General features: G+C 33.5%; 1 protein-coding gene across 6 annotated transcripts in view; it reads left to right on the top strand.

Moving 5' to 3' along the window:
* The window catches only part of ash1 (histone-lysine N-methyltransferase ash1), a 246,850-nt gene that overhangs the window by 16,027 nt on the left and 209,631 nt on the right, over window positions 1-21,192 (top strand). For 2 of the 6 annotated variants that reach the window (XM_074121977.1, XM_074121978.1), the window contains exon 1: window positions 5,696-6,271. The exons of 3 other annotated variants lie outside the window; for them this stretch is intronic. The gene's annotated coding sequence lies outside the window, so the exon portion shown is untranslated. Of the gene's footprint in view, window positions 1-5,695; window positions 6,272-21,192 lie in introns of those variants that run through there. One more of the 6 variants, XM_074121976.1, reaches the window with a different exon arrangement.

Here is a 21,192-nt window from a genome sequence, read left to right on the forward strand (position 1 = left end):
TAGTAGGGAAAAAAAAGAAAGCGCATTACTAATACTTAGTAATAGAATGAAGATTGTTACGTATTGATTGGTAGTGACTTCTCTCTTAGATAATCTCTAAGATAAATATAATTATTATACGATGTGTTTTTCTATTGAATTGTTTATTTACATTAACTTGGGACCTCACATTTAATTTATTTAATTAAGGCCACATGTAAATGTTTGCTTGAATTGGTTAAAGGATTACCTTTAGAGGTGAAGTGAGGCGCTTGTTTGGTGTAGTGGTTAAGAAACGTGGGTTATTGTGTGGGAGATTGTCGGTTCGAATCCTCCTCGCGTGCAGCTAATTTTTTATTTGTTTAAAAAGAAGAAAAAACTGTACTTCCGTCCTTGTCCTCCATTACACCCAATTTAGTACCATTCCTTCTAAACTAATAATTAATTATAATTTTAAGTTCTTTATAATTTTGAGAATAAAATTCTGAATTTGAAAACAAATTCCAATACCAGAAGTACCGCTTTACTGAATAGATTTTTCACTTCTCCGGAACTTTTTTTCCCGAAAATGTCAGCTGCATTTTTCTCTTAAGTTTCATATGTACTATATAAGCCTAAATTGATTAATTCTAATAGTTAATAGCCTAGACTAATTCTAATAGTTTTTCTAGGAAATATTTGTATTCAATAATTCTGAGAAGTTATGGAGGATTCTATGTTGGTTACAAAGTTTTGTTTCAATTTAAGTTTTACTTAGAGAATTTTGTTATTAATTAGAATTTAATATCTTTTAAATTTTGTATATTTGAAACAAAGTAAGTTGAAACGAAATAAAACATTAGAACTTCGTGATAATGTTAAATCAAATCAGATTAATAATGTAACTTTAATATAGCTATTCTACGTTGTATTTATAGAAATTATCTACTTATTTTATTTGTTTTTAATTTTTGCCTAATTTGTTTTTAAATTAATTAAAAAGAAAATAAAATTATAATCTATACGTTTGCATGATTCGTGTAAAGTTTAGAGGTAAGCTGCGTACTAATAATAAGTGAGTGGCTAGCTAAACCAAACAGGAAAGGTTAAAGGGTGACTAAAGTTACCTACCAGCCCTTTAAGGCTGTGTCCTATACCCTTTCAATTACATACCAGACCTCATAGCGAGTTCAATAAATAGTTTCAACTTTCTATGTACGTGAACTGTACTGACCAAATAGTCACACCAATTTTACGCAATTAACTCAGTCGTATTTCTTGCCTTCCAAATCATTTATTTTATTTATTTTTGTTAAATTTTATTTATTTTTGGAATCTTTAAATTTGGTATTTGAAACGATGCGCCGGTTCCGAAATAAAAAATAAAAAAAGTCGTATGGGTGTTAAGATAAGGTTTTATTTATTATTATTATTATTATGTTTGTTATTATTGTTATTATTATTGTATTATTATTATTGTTATTATTTTTGTATTATTATTATTGTTATTAATATTGACAAGCAACTCTATTTGCTACTGTTAAGACCCTTTTCTGCGAACAATCCCACGAAACTACTAAATGCGAGGTGACCCTTAAAATAACTGCTCGTCTCTTTGATTTTCCTTTCGACTGGAGTAAATCCATCCATGTCTTTTTTTGGCCTTCTTTTTTTCTCTCTTACCTCCAAGGATTCCAATTTCCAATTCTTCTGCTTAAGAACTCTCTCCAATGTTTTTACGTACTAATACCCCTTCACGTTCATTCATCTCCCACTCACTTGCTCATTCCGCTTTCTCTTCTGGATAATCTTGCAGTTAAGTGTGATTTTTCCTAATGCACTTTTTTTTTTTTTGTTTATGGCAGATTTTCTTAAGAAAACTTGTCTTTTAGTAAGGTATTAGGGAATCTTGATGTTAGAGTGACACCTCTACATCAATTTAGTTGCTGGTATTTGTGCTGTGACCAAGTATAACCTCCCACCCGACTAGGTGTCTTTAGAGTCAACGTAAAAGTAAAATTCTTGTTTATTAACTGCCAGAAGTAGGCGCGCCACGGTAGCCGAGCGGTTTAGAGGCGAAGCCCGCAAAGCTAATATGTATTGTGGGCACCTAGTGTCCGATTCCTGGTCTCTAAGCTTTGGATTTTATCTGATGGTTAATAAAAGGAATTTATTGTTAAATATTGTTAGAGCTATTCGCCTGGTGAACAAAAAGGCTCGCCTGGAAAAAATAAAAATAGGCATTACTATACTTTTTTTTTTTTTTATTAGAACTGCTGTAAAACAAAAGTGTACGATGTTTTATCATTCACCCATTTTTTGTTAAAAATTGAATGCCCAGCATAAAACTAATGGAATTTTGGCCTCTTTAAGCGATGACTGTTTACTACTAACAACATTCCAGTTACTATTCTCCGAAATTAGGGAAGCCCATGTTAGGCCTCCATGTTGTTCGAAACGCTCTTTATAGTTCACCGTATCTAATTTGGGCCAAACATCAGTTCGACATTTCTAAGAAATCCCATTGAAGTTTTTACTCGTTTTCCGCTCGTAGGAAACGTTTTTTTATTGTCTTTTTTTTTCTCATGAATGAATAAAACCTTCCATTTTTATTGCGTACTCTTATCCCACTAAGAGAAGTATTGTAATCGTTCAGATCAGTGGTCTTCTGAGTCCAAAAAAGTGGTTTTTACTAAGTAGTACAGTAAAAGCTCCTTATTCGCGCTTCCTTCATTCGCGTTTTCACTATTCGCGGATTAAAAAAATGCGACCCAATTCCTATATTCGCGTAAGTACACTATGATAAAAGGATTCCAATAGGTATCCAACCCAATATCCTTTGTAAATGCCGTCGAATGGACTAATAAAAAAAGTAAAACAGATCTTATTACAACTTTGCCTAAAGTATGTTGTTAAATGATATCGCCGAGGACTTTGACATAAGCCGCCTTCGCCGCGATCGGTGTTTTTGAGAATGTAAACGCACAGAATGAAAGCAACCTTATTACTCAATGAATAAAGTATATTTTTAAATGTTGCTGTTCCGTTCTATGGTAAAAGCCGCTTTGCGTGTTCTATTGTTTCGTCTTTCACATTCGTTACAAAAATTGTGATCTAGTAACACGTCTCTACCGCTATTTTTCTAATTTATAATGTCAACTAAAAAAATGAGAAACAAGTTTCGACACGAAAAAAAATCTGTGTTACCGCTTAAAGTGAAAATAGAAATGCTTGATAGTTTACGCCTTGGTGAGTCATTTGCATCCATATCACGCTCATTCAATGTCAACGAAATCAACTGTACGATCGATAAAAAAAATCCGAAGATAAAATAAGATCGTCTGTAGCCTCAACTTCACTGTCAGCGAAAATTGTTCGCGATCCAGCAATAGAAAAAAATGGAAGTGGCGTTGTCATTATGGATCGAAGACCACAACCAAAAAAGGGTGCCCCTGAGTGGTCCAATGGTCCGGGAAAAGGCAAAGTATCTTTACGCTCATTTTAAAGAACCTGATGGTAGTTGTAGTGGCAAGTTCAAACTTTGGCTATAAACAAAAGCTTTTAAAAACTGCCAAGCAAGAGAAAATTACAAAATTCTTCAAACCATTGCCTAAGCCTTAAGTTAATTAATCAAAATGTTCAAAAACTTCAATTAAATTGGTTTTTTTATATATTAGTTTTTTTTTATTTTGTCAGCTAGGAACGTATCCCCTATAATCCCATATAAATTACCATTCCGTATTCACGGTTTCTGTATTCGTGGCATATTTATGGAACATATACCCCGCGAATAAAGAGCTTTTACTGTAGTTGTTTTTTCTTACTAAATAGTAGTTGTAGTTAGAAGTTGTGGAGTTTGCTGTACAGAATAACTAAAAAACAAAGAATTGTTAAAAGCTCATCTTTGTTTTTTCGATTTGTTAAAATCAGTGAATCGGAATTACCACTTCGTTGACTCAATTCTTTTGTTTTTTAACAAGTTCAACCTATTTTTTTTTTTATTTATTTATGATTAAGGCCTCAACATCTGAGATTATTGGCGCCCGTAGCATTTTTCAGTGCACTGCCGGCCTCCGTACAGTGTTCTCTCGTCACAGACAATACCACAAACCGCATTGCTAAATCTACTCCCTTCAACCTAATTGGTTATATTATTCTAGGGAAATTATTGAGGTGAGGTCTATAAATTTTGTAAACAAATTTCTTTTTGAGTACTGACGTTTCGGTAAATTCATTTTATTACCTTCTTCAATAAAAATAACAAAATTGTTATAAAATTTGTGAAGTTTCAATGTTTAGCTATATCATCAGTTATGATAGTTTTAACGATGGTTATGGGTTTTTCGACCGTTGTTGATAGATGATTTTTGGTGAATTTGGTAGAGCATATCATCATAACTGTTACATTAAACTTCACAACTTTTTTTTATAATACCCTGAAGAAGTTAGTAAAAATTACCGAAACGTTGGTATAAAGCAAAAAAGGTGTTTTTATTGTTGACCGAACCTCGATATTCACCAAAAAAGATAGTTTTAACATTAAACTTTAAAAATTTTATAATACCCTGAATAAGGTAATTAATTTACCGAAACGTCGGTGTGAAAGAAGAAATTTGTTTACAATATTTATTGAGCACACCTCAATGATTTCCCTAATAACGGACGAAAACAAAAACCATCATTATAATTGGTTATAATTAAATGGATTAAATTTAGCATAATTTATTAATTTTAGAAGAAGAAGAAATAAGTCTTTATTCAATTTAAAAAGATACATCATTATAATTGGTTATAATTAAATGGATTAAATTTAGCATAATTTATTAATTTTAGAAGAAGAAGAAATAAGTCTTTATTCAATTTAAAAAGATACATAACTTATAATTATTTCTTTTAAAAAATATGTATAAATTATAGAATTCTTAATACACAAATTAATAAATCATATAATAATAAAACAAAAAAGAAACTTTATTTAATTTAAGTAATTAAAATTTAATTAAAATATTTAACCATAAAGATATCCACATGGTACTTGACCGTCAGGGGTATCTGTTCATATATAGTGAATTAATTTAGTGAGTCAGAAATTAACATATTAATTTTAGAATAATGCCTCATAATTGGTTGAAAATAACACTGTTTCAATAATTACAATTTACAAAAACAGTTGCTTTTATTTGTTATGAGCGAATGAAACAATGAATGGTTGCATAGAACGATGGGAAGATACGAGTGCGGTGAGCCCTAAAAGCTGATACATCATTGTTAAGTGGGGGGTGTAGAAGAAGATAAGTAGCTAAATGATGGATAAAGAGCAGAGAAGGTAGTAGTAATAACAATAGACGTTCCGGCCGCGCGGCGCACAGTTCGGCTCTAGAGTGAACAGTGTTGTGGTAGGCCGGTTTTTATCCCCACTATATACCTCTCTAGGGGGGAATCTCTCTCTCTTCGTTTATACTCTCTCCTCTCTTTATATTGCCATATAAGTGAGCAAGTACTCTTCTCCCCACTCCTTGCGGCCGGTATAAATCCCCACCACTACACAAACACTGCTACTCTCTCTCATTCTCTCTCACTCTAGCGGCTGCAAAATACCCCCACTATCCAGCTACAGTTTATTGTTAATCTATCTCTCCTTCTCTTTTCTTCACTACCGATCTGACACGCAATGAAAATGAAATGAATTTATTATAATGTCCGGGACGTCTATTATTATTATTATTTTTTTCCCTCCATGTTGTTGTTGTTGCCATGATTATAGGCGGCTAGTATTAATGTGACGCGTAATAAAAGAAAAACTTTTTAATAAAAAAAAACAAAAAATTTTCTTACATTTCATTATCATTTTTTTTTTCCTAATATACATTATTTTACTCTCACAAAAGCATAAAAACAAAAACGCGCGCTTTCGTGTGTTTACGTGTGTGACGTCATAGCCGGCAAACAGCTTGCTTCCCATGTGTCAGCAGTAGTTGTGTTACAACAAACGCTTTAGTGGCGCGCGCCCAGTCATTGTAAAGTGTCTCTTCCTGTAAACTACAAAATTATTTGTTTTTGTCTTCTTTTTTTTTTTTAGTTTTTAGTTTTTTTTTTTATTTTGAAGTAGTGCTATCAACGTATAATTTTCTTCGTCAGTGATTTCATTTTTATTTTTTTAGTGCGTACAGATAATGAAGTGTTAACGATATTTGTTACAGTGTTAACGTATTTCATTAGGCAGTGTTTACTTTTTATACTTTGTGAATATTTCTTTTTTTTTTTTTTCTTGGTGATTTATTTGTAAATTTGGATAAAAAGTGCAAAAAATCAGGTGAGATATTTTTAAATTAATAATATTTAAACAAAAAAAAATCTCTCAGTGCGTTTTTATATTTTATTTATTATTTTCTTTGTAATGATCAATCTTTTTTAATTAATTGTGAAAAGTTTATGAAAATTTGGATTTTTGTTTCTAATATTTTTGGCATAAGTTTGAGCTCAAATTTGAGGACAGTCAAATCTGTATAAAAAAAAAACAAAAACAAATGTTCACGTCCTTCATTAAATTTTTATTAAGAGATACAAATTTCGCGCGCTTTTACTTGATCATTTTTTTAGTAAATTTCTTGGGGCACTCCAATTTCTTTTTCTCCCCCCCCCTCTGATATTTTTTTAAATATATATAAATTTTAAAAAACTAATTATTTGTCTATAAAGTGATTGAGTAAATTCCAAATATTATGACGGGTTAAATTAATTTAAAATCACTAATAATTAATATAAATTATTTATTTTGTTTGAGTATTGGATATTATTACAAACTGTTAGGCAATCCCACTAAAAGCAGTCAGTGGTGGACCCGAGTAAATCAATTTTACAACCTTCCGGCTTACGCTGTCCTACTAATTCCTTATTCCTGGTTCAGTATTTTCTATAGTAAAGCTTATTTAATTTACTCTATTTAAAAATTCCGGGAATAAAAATTAATTAAATTAAAGATTAACTAAATAAATAAAAATTATTATTATTATTATTATTATTATTATTATTATTATTATTAATATTATTAATTTAAAAGTAATGATGTACGATTTTTTTAAAAGATCTAAACTTATATTTAGTTTCTTTTTTTTTATATTTATTTATTTATTTTTGTATAACCCAAGAGCTTAACAAAATTATATTCTTTGTGTTATAAGAATATTAGCATTTAATCAGATATGTGCTTTGCGTGTTTACTTTAAATATAAAGGGGTTCACGCCCTCTACCTGATTTTTTGTTATGCGACTCTTCTTAACATTTTTAAGAGGATTTTTCTCTTTTTTTTTATAATCTATTTAAAAAAAAAAGAAGTTAAAACTAAAAAAATTAGCATGAATTATTTTCTCAAAGCAGTTAAAAGACTTAGTATAGCATTTTATTAAATTTGAATTTTTTTTTCTTAAATAAATACCTAAATAAAAACAAATTATAAAAATTAATAAAACACCTGTCCAACTTCGATTGCTATTAATTTATGTAAGAAAAAGAAGGGGTAGTTTTGTTGTGACGTCATACTTATTGATTTATTATGTGCTGACGCTTCCACGTGACAAGACCTCTTTAACCTTGTTACATATAATTCGAAACTTTTTTTTGCATGTACTTTTTTTTTTTTATTTTATTCTGTATTATAAATTTTTCTTTATTTATGGGATCGTTTTCAGAGGCTCGATTCTAATTTTTTTTTGCTTTTGATTTTTTGTTTTTAATTTTTTTATTTTTATATATATATAAAAAAAGTAATCAATTAATTATAATTGTGAACTACCTATCCGTCTGCGTGTATCGAAATTATTTAACCAAGTTTTCAGTATTTTTTTGTGTTTTCATATTTAATTAGATTTTCGAGATTTGATTTTTATTCGTAAATATATTTTGAGTTATCTTATATCTGAGAAGAATATATATTCAGTTTAATAATTCAACCAGCTTTTGTATCTATAAATCACTGCTCACTAATGTCTATAACCAGCACTATTTGTGCAATAACCTGTAACCTTTTTATAGTTGTAAAGGCTGTGGGCTTACTAAATAAAACATTTAATAAATCAAAAGATGATTTTTTTTTTTTTTAATCGCGATCTCTTAGTAATTGAAGTTACTCTCACTAAAAAAAGTTCAAAAGAACAACTTTATTTCTTGCTTTCTCTACACAGTATACACATCAGACATACCTACGCATCCATCCACGCTACTCTCTGAACATGTGCAGATGACACAGCCATATTAGCTTCAAATACACTCCCTTCATCAGCTTCATACAGACACACTTAAAATAGAATCCTGGGCAAAGAAGTGCAAGGATTAAAATGAACCCACAGAAATGCCAACATGCCACGTTTACTCTCCGGCGGGGGCACCCACATAATAGACTTGAAAGGACAAGCAATGAACGACAAAGAGTGCGAAACTTCTTTTTACAGACTACTTGGTAGACGCTCCAAAATGCCTGTAGAACTCAAACGTTTAATGAACAATACCTTCCTTAAACCTAAAGCTGTGATCGTTCAGTCAAACCTACAGGACTGTACAGACATTCCAATCAAAAACTACTCCGACAGATAGCTGCTGGCGCTCTTTTCTACGAGGTGACTTAACCTATTAAGGTTAAGCTTCTCAACGACCAACAACATCACATTCTTACAACCGACTCACCAAGACATAATATCACAATTTCCATACCGCTCTCTCTAAATGCTCTAAATCCATTTGTAAAGTCTCTCGCCACCTCGTGTTATTCCTAAAAAGCCAACAAGTGGAATGAAACGCTAGCGGCCCCGGGGGACTTCCTTGAGGACTGAAGATTCCTCGTCTTCATCGTTATCCTGAAGAGAGTGCTGGGTATTTTCACTTCTCCTGCCCATCACGAATCATTAGTAAATTACTAATGAATAATTATAAAAACAAATATCGTCATTTCTCAGTAAAAATATGAATTAAGTAACTGAAATAGTTTAAACTTATTAAATAAAGTTAAATTTAATAATTAAATAAAGTTAAATTTAATAATTAAATAAAGTTAAATTTAATAATTAAATAAAGTTAAATTTAATAATTAAATTAAATTAAATTAATTAGGTATCAAGAGAACATCATTCCATGCTTTTGGTAGAATAATTTGTTACCAAATAAGTTGAGAGATCTTCTAAAATATCTGCATTTGTAGACGTATTCTTGGAACGCATTACACAGATGTATTAAGGGTTTAGTATTTTTCATTGTACTATCTTTAGTTCATTACCTATTTATTTATTTATTTTTAATTTATGGCGCGTCAACGTCTGAGGTTATTAGCGCTTAATTTGTGTTTTTTAATGCACTGTCGGCCCCTGGACAGTGTTCTCTCGTTACCAGCAACACTGTCCATCACCGGAAGAAAAATATCTACTATGTGCCCGTTGGAACCCACTATACGCTAATCCCTTAGTGCTTACTAAATACAGTAATGATGTGGCAAACATTTAATGAAAGTTTCACCATTTATTTTGTTCAAATAATTAATCCATTAATTATAATATTGCATTTATTTATTTAATGGTGTGGCCATAATAAAAGAAAAGTAATAATGAATATTTTATTATTTGGTGAAATTAAATGACATCGTGGTTAGTTAAGGTGGCAATTAAGCGTGAAGCATGAAATTGACATACAACCCACTTCTAGCTCTTAGGAGGAGGGGCATTAGTTGATCACCTCTCTCCACTCTATCGCGCTTGCTCTTCTGATAATCAATTGACTTTAATGCTACTTAAGCTTTTAGTATTTTTATACTATTATTTTTTTTGTTTTGTAGCTTTTAGTTGATATTTGTATTTATCTTTAAAGTGTTAAACTTGAATTTTCGTTTTTCTACTTAAAAAATTGTTCTATATTTAGAATTACATTAAGCTTGCATTTGAAGGGCATATTTTTTCAGAAATCAGTATTAGTTTCACTATTAGTCATGATTATATTTAGATAAAAATTCTCTTCTTTGAGGGGTCCCATTTTTAACCTTGAGGAAATTAAAGGAAATTGCTTCAGGAAATTCTGCGCATTACATGGTTATATTCATTGATATAGTTATTTATTTTATTTTATTTTTATTTTTTATATAAAATGTTGAGGGCAGCATAATCATTCTTCCGCTTAGAAAATGGATTCTTTCCTGTTTTTACACGTTCTTCATTTTCTTAATTTTTCGCAAGAGAAATCCGGGCAAATTTTAACGTTTAAAATTACTCACTTGGAAATGATCATTTTGTTGAATGGATTTACTGACAAGTGTCTCCATTCATTAGTATGATGAATGCTACAATGAATGATCAATAACTTTTATTTAAATCGTTTTAAGTAATGCGAGTTTAAAGTAAAAAACAAATCAGCCACGGTAGCCGTGAGTGTTAGAGGAGTGTCCCGCGAAGCTAATATGTATTGTGGTACTGGGTTCGATTCCCGGTCTACTAGGCCTTAGATTTTATATTAATGTTTAATTTGAGAACTTTGCAGTTCAAGTATGTTTGCTAATCGCTTTCGTCCTCGGCACCTAATCCGGTAGTTGCACGGTAAAGCCTGCCTGAAAAAAAATAGGCAATTACTTTACTTACTGAAAAACAAGTAATTACTTGAAGTAGCAGTTTGGATCACCTTAGAATGAGATCGCAGATAATATATTTGAAATTGCTAGTTTTATTTATGAATATTTTATTCTAATAATTATAATTAAATGCGGGGGCTAAAAAAAAAAAAAAAAAAAAAAATTGCTAGTACACTTACTTTGGTGGTAGAGGTTATGTTAATGTATCACACCACACTATGGAGGGGAAGGTTATTGTACCGGTTTTTATTATTAGGAATAAAATGTTAGGTAGGGGATACTTTGCAGCACTCTATCGTACAACATAATGTCCTGTATAAGATAGGATAAATATTATTTTGTGAATGTATTACGTACTTTTGTAAATATATTGTAATATATGTGGGTGGCACTGGTTTGTGGGACCGTTGATTTATTGACCGCATGTTGTAGATAGTAGTGTGTATATACTAAGCTATATTCCAAGAGTATACTGTGACGCCCACGGTCTTAAATGGTCCAGATCAATAAGCTTTTGTTCTAATACTGATACAGATGGGGGTTTAGTAAATGAAAGTATATTTAATTTTACCAATTTTTTGTAATTATATTTTTTCGATTATTTTATATTATAATAGGATAGTGGACGTATTTCTGTGTTCTTAGTGAACCATTCAGGGCGTTCAATGCAATTCTTTGGACAACAAACTGACTTTCACTACGCACGTTCAGGACAAAATAAACTCAGGCAAACTGGACTAAACCGACTATTATTACCTCTACTTTCCAAGTGACTCCAAAATGACTGTGACCAACAAACTCCTCCTTTACAAAGTAGTCATTAGGACGATGTTCCTCGGAGCCTGCTCCGCCTGGAGCCTGGACTTGTAGTAGCAACATCAAGAAACTACAGGACAACACAGAACAAAATTTCTCAGACTCGCGGCAGACTCTCCACAAAGCACTAGAATTGACTCACTCCATGAGACTGCGTCCATTATCCCACAGTACACTCCTACATCCAAAATCGTCTGCTGAAACTCCTTTCCATCCTAGACTGTCATCCTAATCCACTCTGCGGCAACATAGCCTCCTACAGATCCTTCTATTCCCTACAGGAACAACAGAATAAAACATATACTCCTCTAACTCTCTACAATAGCTGCAGGTTTTTCCTCTCCTTTTTCCCCTGCATTCTTATCCTGCTCATCTTAACCTTTCTACTAGCACTTGTTATGAAGGATATAATGTTTTTGTACATTAAACTCCATTTATTTATTTTTTTTTGTATATATTTTTATTGAAATAAAGTTTGATTCTATTCTATATAGTACAATTCTTAGTACTTTATTTGTAACAGTCTTTGCGTCAATATATTGCTAGCTGTAATCCAGACTGGGCAGGTTGAAAGAAGTCTAAAGGAGCATCTTCCAGAGCAGTTCAGTGCCATGAATGTTTGAGTGATGTATTTCTGTTAATTAATGGGCATAACTGTCCAGTTTCAGTCCAATGTGTGCTTGTTGATCTCCAGGTGATTGTGCCAAGGTGTAGCACCACTCCTTGATCATTTTGTTTCTCGGCAATTTCCTGATTGTTGAGTTTCAGTAGAAAGGGTGACGGTTAATAATTTATCATTTTTTTCGGCCCCTAAAGTTGGTAACTGCATTTTCGGATTAGATAGTCACGCTTCAATTGTGGAAATGGTAGAACATTTCGCGAAGATGATTTCTCTTGCATTTATCGCACTAAATACCCGGTGAACATTCGAAGCTTGAAATATTTGTTACGTATATATTTTGTATTTAATTTCTTTTGACATTATAATGCTAGAAATGAAAACAACTCTGATAAGTTAGTAACTCTTCATATTGAGTAGATAATTAGGTATTTGCTCAGGCTCATACTTTTAGATAAGAACAGTGTTATTTACTTCAGCAACATAACAAATGTCTTAACATTTTATTTTTTTTGAAAAATTTATTGCATTTAATGTATTTATATGATTGTTGAATCACTACTTTTTTGCCTTGGAGCAGTTTTGAAACTAAAACGTAGTTGTTTCAAATGACGTCAACATCTACATAACCTGATTGAAAAGAACCTGTCTCCTGTAAATCGTTTACTTTCTGGGATGTACTTTATTTTGTCTTATTTCCTTTAAGAGGAATTATCGATGTATCTTGTCTGAATAATCACGTGCGTCTTTTAACTTCTATACTAGTAAAAAAGTTAGTCAATAATTGTTAACCAACTGTCATCAAAATTTGCCTTCAAGAGTAATAATGAAGTGTAATGTACAAAACATTGTAACTTTCATAACAAGTGCTAGTAGAAAGGTTGAGATCACAGTTTCTATGGTTTGCTACAACAAGTAAATTCACAGAAAATTTTGTCTCAGTATTTAATAATTAATTCAGGTCATTTTAATCGACTTGTGATAATTTGGAGCTTTAAATATTTATTATCCACACATATTTCTTAGACTGTGCGTATCTGCGATTGAGTGCTGCGAAGCAAAGTCAAAACTCGGTTGTGAGTGACAGTGTCAGTGCGCTGTGGGTTTTGTGTTTGTGTAAGGATATTTTCCGAGAATTGCCAGTCTCCCCCGTAAACCGTAAGAAGTTGCATTAGAGGGAAATGTCGGCAGACAGCGGGGGCCAAGGGCCCCCCGAAAATACTAGCAAAATTTCAGATAAGTCATCTTTTAGTAATGCTAATATTAACCCAAATGTTTCTAACACAATAATCAATCATAATAATAATACTAACTTACTTACTAACATGATGGAAGTAATAAGTACCAATACTGATAGCGACAATAATACTAACAAAAGTACTCTAAAGGCAAATAAACGCCCGAATGAGGAAAATATTGCATACAGTAATTCAAAAGTCCATGTACAAGAGGCTAACTCAGGTACCCTAAAATATAAAAATGACTACGTGAAAAATGCACTGAGCAGGATAAGAATGCAGAGAAAACCTGCAGGTAGTGTAGAGAGTTAGAGGAGTATCTGTTTGATTTTGTTGTGCCTGTAGGGAATAGAAGGATCTTAGGAGCTATGTCGCGGTAGAGTGGATTGGGATGACAGTCTAGAATGGAAAGAAGTTTGAGCAGACGATTTTGGATATAGGAGTGTACCAGGGATAATGGATGGTAGTCTCGTGGAGTGAGTCAATTCTGGTGCGTCGTGGCGAGTCTGAGAAATTAGTTCTGAGTTGTCTGAAGTTCCTTGATGTTGCTAGTACAAGTCCAGGCTCCAGGCGGGGCAGGCGTAGAGTAACATCGGACCTAATGACCACCTTGTATAGGAGAAATTTGTTGGTCCTATATTTTGAAATCTGCAAAGAAATAGCTGTCTTTTAAGTTTATGGTTGGATCACCTAATCTTTGTAACTAAACCCAAGATTATCCCGTGCTTCTCTCGGCTTCGGAGCCACGCACCGATTTACGGACAAATTATGGCGCCCAGAAATTAATTTATTATATTATAAGTGAAGGGATTAGCTAAGTGGTTAGTGTATGCCGGATTCCAATATGGAGATCCGGGGTTCCGAGAGAACTATGTTCGCAGGTGGGTTAGTGCTATAAAAAAAGCACCAGTCGCCCATCACCTCATTTGTTGACGCGCTTGCTTTTTTTTTTTTTTTTTTGATGATTTAAGGCGCGTCAACATCTAAAGGTTATTGGCGCCCGGAGCTTTATTCAGTGCACTGCCGGCCTCCAGACAGTGTTCTCTCGTTACAGACAACACTGCCTATCACCCGGACAGTGAGCTGTAAGAAGCTCCTAGGAAGAGAAAATCTAAGGGTCAGCAGCTGGATTCGAAAACGGGACCTCCGCGTGGGAGTCGAGTACGCTAACCGCATAGCTAATCCCTTCCCTCATAAAAACTAATTAATCTACTTCTGATGATGGGTCATAAACCAGAGTTACAATAAATGTGCGTGCTGAAAGGGATAAAATCAATGAATAAAAATTAAAAAAAATAATAAATAAATAAATAAAGATGATTTCAAAATAAATAAGATTGATGAGCCAGAAAGTGCATTAAAAAGAGTAGTGATTGAAAAACACCTCATAGATATAAAAAATTTGAAGGCTAGACAACAAGATGATCGTACCCATTAAGAGGGGGTGTGGGTGGGTTGGGAGAGGAGGTGACCCTCATTTCATGAACTTTCCATTGGGAACACTTACCTAGGCTACACTAATCTGCAGTAACCCTGAGGCCCCGGCCTTTCTACATTCGTTTAATCACATTGTCTAGCTAATTGCTGGCTGTTCATTTGATTTGTAAATGGGCTTTAATTGTTGCCAGTTGAAAATTGGAAAATAAATGATAATGGCAGCGTTATGTAAACAAAAAACAAAAGATACATATTTATTGCTGAAAAAAACCAGACATTAAATCATTCATATTTTAAGTTACATTTCAATAAATACTATTTTAATGGATATGCTTACTTGGTTCCATTGTTTATAATTTTTACTTCTTTCAAATAATTTTGATTTATTCACACACACACACACACACACAAAGCTGGGTTTTCCAAGTTATTTACATAAAATATTTAACTAATAAATTTTTAAGAATAACAATGAGATTCTGCAAATAAAATTATATGAATAATCTGCTTAAATATGAAGATTTTTATTCACAAGATGAGATATTAGCCTAGAATTTCTATCGGATTTCCTTGCCAATTTTTTTTTTTTTTTTTTAAGTACCCGTGTTTTTTTTTTTTTATATATTTCTTATTATTGTTTAGAGCAGGGCTGCAAAATTTAAAAATTTTGTGCAGGCCGCATAGAACAGCGTAAAATATAATAAAATAAAATAAATTAATTAAATGATAAAGGTAGACATTCCTGAAATACGAGGGTCGTTTGAAAAGTCCGTGCAAAGTCAGAGAGATGGCACCACTGGCGCGTATCGAGGTTATGTTTAGTTAGTAGCATCTCTTGGAAGAACACACACCAAGTTTCAGCCAGATCGGTCTATTTCTTTGTGTTTGGCATTCGTTTGAATCGAGGAAGTCGAGTGATTTTCAAAAAATGGACGAAAAAGAATTTCGTGTGTTGATTAAACACTACTTTATGAAAGGCAAAACGCCTGAGGAGACTAAAGAGAAGCTTGATAAACATTATGGTGACTCTGCACCTTCGATTAGAACAGTTTATAAGTGGTTTCAAAATTTTCGGAGTGGCCAAATGGGCACAAGTGACGCTGAACGTTCTGGACGCCCTGTTGAGGTTACTACTCCAGAAATCATTGATAAAATCCATGATATGGTGATGGATGACAGAAGAGTGAAGGTGCGTGAGATTGCTAGTGCTGTGGGCATCTCGAATGAATGGGTACATAATATTTTGCATGAACATTTGGACATGACAAAGCTATCCGCAAGATGGGTGCCGCGATTTCTCACGCTTGACCAAAAACGAAATCGTGTGAAGTGTTGCAAGGACGGTTTGCAGCTGTTCCAGAAGAATCCGCAGGACTTTAAGCGTCGTTTCGTCACTGTGGATGAAACATGGATACATCACTACACTCCTGAGACCAAAGAACAATCTAAACAATGGGTTACCAAGGGGGAATCTGCGCCAAAAAAGGCGAAGACCGTTCCTTCGGCCGGAAAGATTATGGCGACTGTCTTTTGGGATTCGCAAGGAATAATCCTCATCGACTATCTGGAAAAGGGTAAAACTATTACAGGTGCATATTATTCATCGTTATTGGACCGTTTGAAAACCGAGCTGCAAGAAAAACGCCCACGATTGGCCTACAAAAAAGTCCTTTTCCATCACGACAACGCACTAGCTCACACCTCAGCAGTTGTGGTCGCAAAATTAATGGAAATAGGGTTCCAACTCGTTTCACATCCCCCCTATTCTCCAGACTTGGCTCCCTCGGACTACTATTTGTTCCCCAATATGAAGAAATGGCTGGCGGAAAAAAGATTTTATTCAAACGAGGAGGTGATTGCAGAAACGAATGGCTATTTTTCAGACTTGGACAAATCCTATTATTCGGAAGGGATCAACCCCAAAAAATTTAGTAGTTTTTATTTTTGCACTTACTTTTCAAACGACCCTCGTAAAGATGTAATTCAATTCAATTTCAAATAAAATTTATCTTTTTTAGATTTTTAGAGAAAAATTATTATTATGTAGAAAAAGATTTACGTAAAAGATTACATTATTACATATTTAAGAATAGTTTGACATTGATTTTTTTTGCAACCAATTCGTCTATATTTGGTGATAATGTTAAAAATTGTGTACTCGTACAAAAAGTTACAAATTACTATGATGTTACTGCTATTTTTTTATTTTACTATAATCTTTTATGGGACTCCTTAAAGGACCGCACAAGAAAGTGTGGCAGGGTCGCGGATTGCTCATCCCTACTTTAGAGGAACCCTTGCAATCGTGGTGTATAGTTGAAAATTTGAGTTTGTGTCAAGTACAGGCATTTTTTTTTTTTTTTCGGATACTTTCATAGGATTCTAAAGTAATTTAAAAGACAATATTTACTTAAACCGAAGCATCACTTGACTGGTGATTTCTTCTTCTGAAATGCCAATATTCTGTAAGGAATCATCTAACATATCTTTTTATCTACTACTTATTGGGGTCCCAAATTTATGAATTATGACTCCCCGCTCCCGTTAAATGAATGCTTGAAATCAGATTCCTTAACCGGAAGAAGTAAAACTAAAGTAATTGCCTATTTTTTCAGGCTGGCTTTACGTCCAACTACCAATTAGGTGTCGCGGACGGAGGCAACTAGCAAACATACTTTACTGTAAATTTCTTTTATTAACCATTAAATAAAATCCAAGGCCTAAGATCGGGGAATCGAACCCAGTACCACAGTTCATCGTAGCTTCGCAGGTCATGCCTCTAACCGCGCTCGGCTACCGTGGCGCCCCTGAACCGGAAGAACTTCGTATTTATTCAATGGATAGTTCACATTCTTCAAAAATGGATCCTATGAATCATGGCACGACAATCGTACGAAGTAATTGGAGCCTATAAATTGTTTTCTGTGCACTACCAGAACAGTAGTGGCTCCATTTACACTACAAATAGTTGGAATAAAATTATTAAATATTGTTTTGTTTTGAAAAGTATAATATGCATGCATTTTGGTCTGATTCTTATAAAAAGTACTTGAAACAAGTCCTCCGTTTGTAGTTGCATCATTTTCCATCCTCAACATTTATAAAGTTAAGCCAAAATAAGCCACATAAAAGCTACCCGATGGCTAAAGAATGAACTTCTTTCATGGTTGTTGAGGACCTTTAAGTTGCTACCATTTTACTTTGTCCTATTCTGTTTACCTTTTTACTCATATCACCAACCAGGTGCCTTCGCCATAATTCTATAGCTATGTACGGAAGTATATTTTGGTCTACTTCCTTCCGGTACAGTAAACATTTTTATTTTAGCTCACCTGCTGTGTTCTATTGTATATTTATTTGTCGGGGACTAATATGCTAAATTTTTTATTCATTGTAATTTTACTGCTTGAATATTTTCTTATTTTTAATTGAGGCGTCGCATTTCCAAAATTAAGTTTGTCCAAACTGTTTTAATCATGATCTTGACAGTTTTTTTTGGTTCTTTCAAACTACGCACGTGTGCCCAAAAACTGTAGTAGAAGATGGGTTTGTGTGTTACCCCAAATTGTGGGTTGTGTCCAGTTGCCACCAGGCTTCAAACTGCTGATTGGATTTCTCGCTAGTTAAATACTTTTTGACTTCAAAAATTCAAACTTCAAAGCGAGCGAACTTCCTCTTATAGAATTAGCTAGTTTATAGCTTAATAATTAACGTTCTAGAACACGCTTTAGATACAAATACATATTTATTTTATCCTTTCATCTTTAGTTTTATTACAGTAAATTAAAGGTTAAACTAGATTTTCTATCTTGTCCAGTTTATATTTTGTTATGCTCTAATTAAAATTATGTGGAAGTTATTTCACTAACTCAGCTGCTGTTCAGGTTTCTTGTAAATTGCAGTTAATTAATTTTGTTAAATCATTTTCCAAGGGGGAAATAAAGTCTTCGATTTGATTAAATAAGATAATTTAATAATTTATGAGGAATTTTGAGTTTTGGTCAATTTAAAAAATTAAAAAATCTTTATACCTGTGTTTCGAACTATAATTTGTTTTTTTGCTTTTTGTTTTGGCATTGTCTATGTATACAGTCAGCATCGTCTAGGTGCTTATCACTAGAATATCTCCATTCTTACTGATAAATACATTCGCTTCACACATTCATCCCTCTACTATATACAACTATTTACATAAACCTTACAACTAATGGATGGATCAGTACTCCATATTCCTGCCATCCTTATAGCTTAACCGAAATTAAAATCACGTAATCCTTCTCTAATCATTTTCTGGCATTCACTCCAATCGGCTGTAACTTTTAAATACATTCGTATTTCATTGCTAGCTCTGCTATAGATTTAAGCACATAGATGTTGATGGAGAATATTATGTCTTCGTAGCGAAATGGTGCATCTAAATACCTGTATATTATGTCGTCAAACATTCGTTTCCATTCTACCACATAACGTGGACATATCATTATTACATGTTTGAAATCCTCCTCCTCATTGCAATCTACGCAAAGAGGAGAGGACCTTTTGTTGATCCTGTGTAGATACGATCCACACACCGCGTGGTTCGCTCTCAGCCTACTTATTGTCGTAACAACCCATTTATTAGTGACAGTTCCCTTAAACCATGGTTGTCTAGGTAACTGATCTTCCATAGTTTTATAGAATCTCCCTTTATTACCATTACTGTAATCTGTCTGCCATTTTTGCAGTGCTGCTTTTGCTGTTGTACAATTGATATCGGTGTGTGGTAATTTATAGTTAGCCATTTATAATTATTTCATCTTCATAGCTTAGATTTTAGATTAGTATCTATATCTAAATATTTTGCAAAAATTAGGAAGCAACTAATCTGATTATTCAATCTTTTTTTTTATAATATTGCATATAATGTAATAGTTTTCTGGGAGAATGTGTAGTTTCTTATAGTGTCAATTAAAAAATCTAAGCCCTGAAGATGAACTAAATATCGATTAAAAAAAAAAATTACGTTCGAAACGTAGGCTTCAAGATTTATTTTTACTTCATAACAGATCGATATTCAAGATTCCTCAGCATTTAGTCAAGAACTGGTACCATCTTTAAAAAAAAATTAATAAATAAATAAGTAAAATAATAGGAATGGATTAGTTAATTGGTTAGCTTATTGGATTCTCACGCGGAGATCCCGGGTTCGAATCCAGCTGCTGGATCTTGGAATTTTCACTTCATAGGTAGCTTCTTTAGAGCTCACTGACCGGTGATGAACCTCAAATGTTTACGCGCCTTAAATTGGAAAAAAAAATTAATAATTAAAAGGCAGTTTTAACAAAATTTTTAATCGTTTTCCTGGGTTAGATTTTCACTTGAATCAAAGTATTTTTTTCCCGCATTCATCATGAAGTTAGTAAAATAATATTGTGATGGGAAAAAAGACTTGATAGAATCTTAGGAATATTGCCACTAAAATACAGCTTATTTACTACTTTTTCTTTTAATTCTAAATTACGAGGGTCGTTTGAAAAGTCCGTGCAAAGTCAGAGAGATAGCACCACTGGCGCGTATCGAGGTTATGTTTAGTTAGTAGCATCTCTTGGAAGAACACACACCAAGTTTCAGCCAGATCGGTCTATTTCTTTGTGTTTGGCATTCGTTTGAATCGAGGAAGTCGAGTGATTTTCAAAAAATGGACGAAAAAGAATTTCGTGTGTTGACTAAACACTACTTTATGAAAGGCAAAACGCCTGAGGAGACTAAAGAGAAGCTTGATAAACATTATGGTGACCCTGCACCTTAGATTAGAACAGTTTATAAGTGGTTTCAAAATTTTCGGAGTGGCCATATGGGCACTAGTGACGCTGAACGTTCTGGACGCCCTGTTGAGGTTACTACTCCAGAAATCATTGATAAAATCCATGATATGGTGATGGATGACAGAAGAGTGAAGTTGCGTAAGATTGCTAGTGCTGTGGACATCTCGAATGAACGGGTACATAATATTTTGCATCAACATTTGCTCACGCTTGACCAAAAACGAAATCGTGTGAAGTGTTGCAAGGACGGTTTGCAGCTGTTCCAGAAGAATCTGCAGGACTTTAAGCGTCGTTTCGTCACTGTGGATGAAACTTGGTTACATCACTACACTCCTGAGACCAAAGAACAATCTAAACAATGGGTTACCAAGGGGGAATCTGCGCCAAAAAAGGCGAAGACCGTTCCTTCGGCCGGAAAGATTTTGGCGACTGTCTTTTGGGATTCGCAAGGAATAATCCTCATCGACTATCTGGAAAAGGGTAAAACTATTACAGGTGCATATTATTCATCGTTATTGGACCGTTTGAAAACCGAGCTGCAAGAAAAACGCCCACGATTGGCCCACAAAAAAGTCCTTTTCCATCACGACAACGCACCAGCTCACACCTCAGCAGTTGTGGTCGCAAAATTAATGGAAATAGGGTTCCAACTCGTTTCACGTCCCCCCTATTCTCCAGACTTGGCTCCCTCGGACTACTATTTGTTCCCCAATATGAAG

This window comes from Rhodnius prolixus, unplaced genomic scaffold (assembly GCF_049639745.1).
Source record: "Rhodnius prolixus isolate KJV_2025 unplaced genomic scaffold, Rpr scaffold_8, whole genome shotgun sequence".
NCBI classification, from domain to species: domain Eukaryota; kingdom Metazoa; phylum Arthropoda; class Insecta; order Hemiptera; family Reduviidae; genus Rhodnius; species Rhodnius prolixus.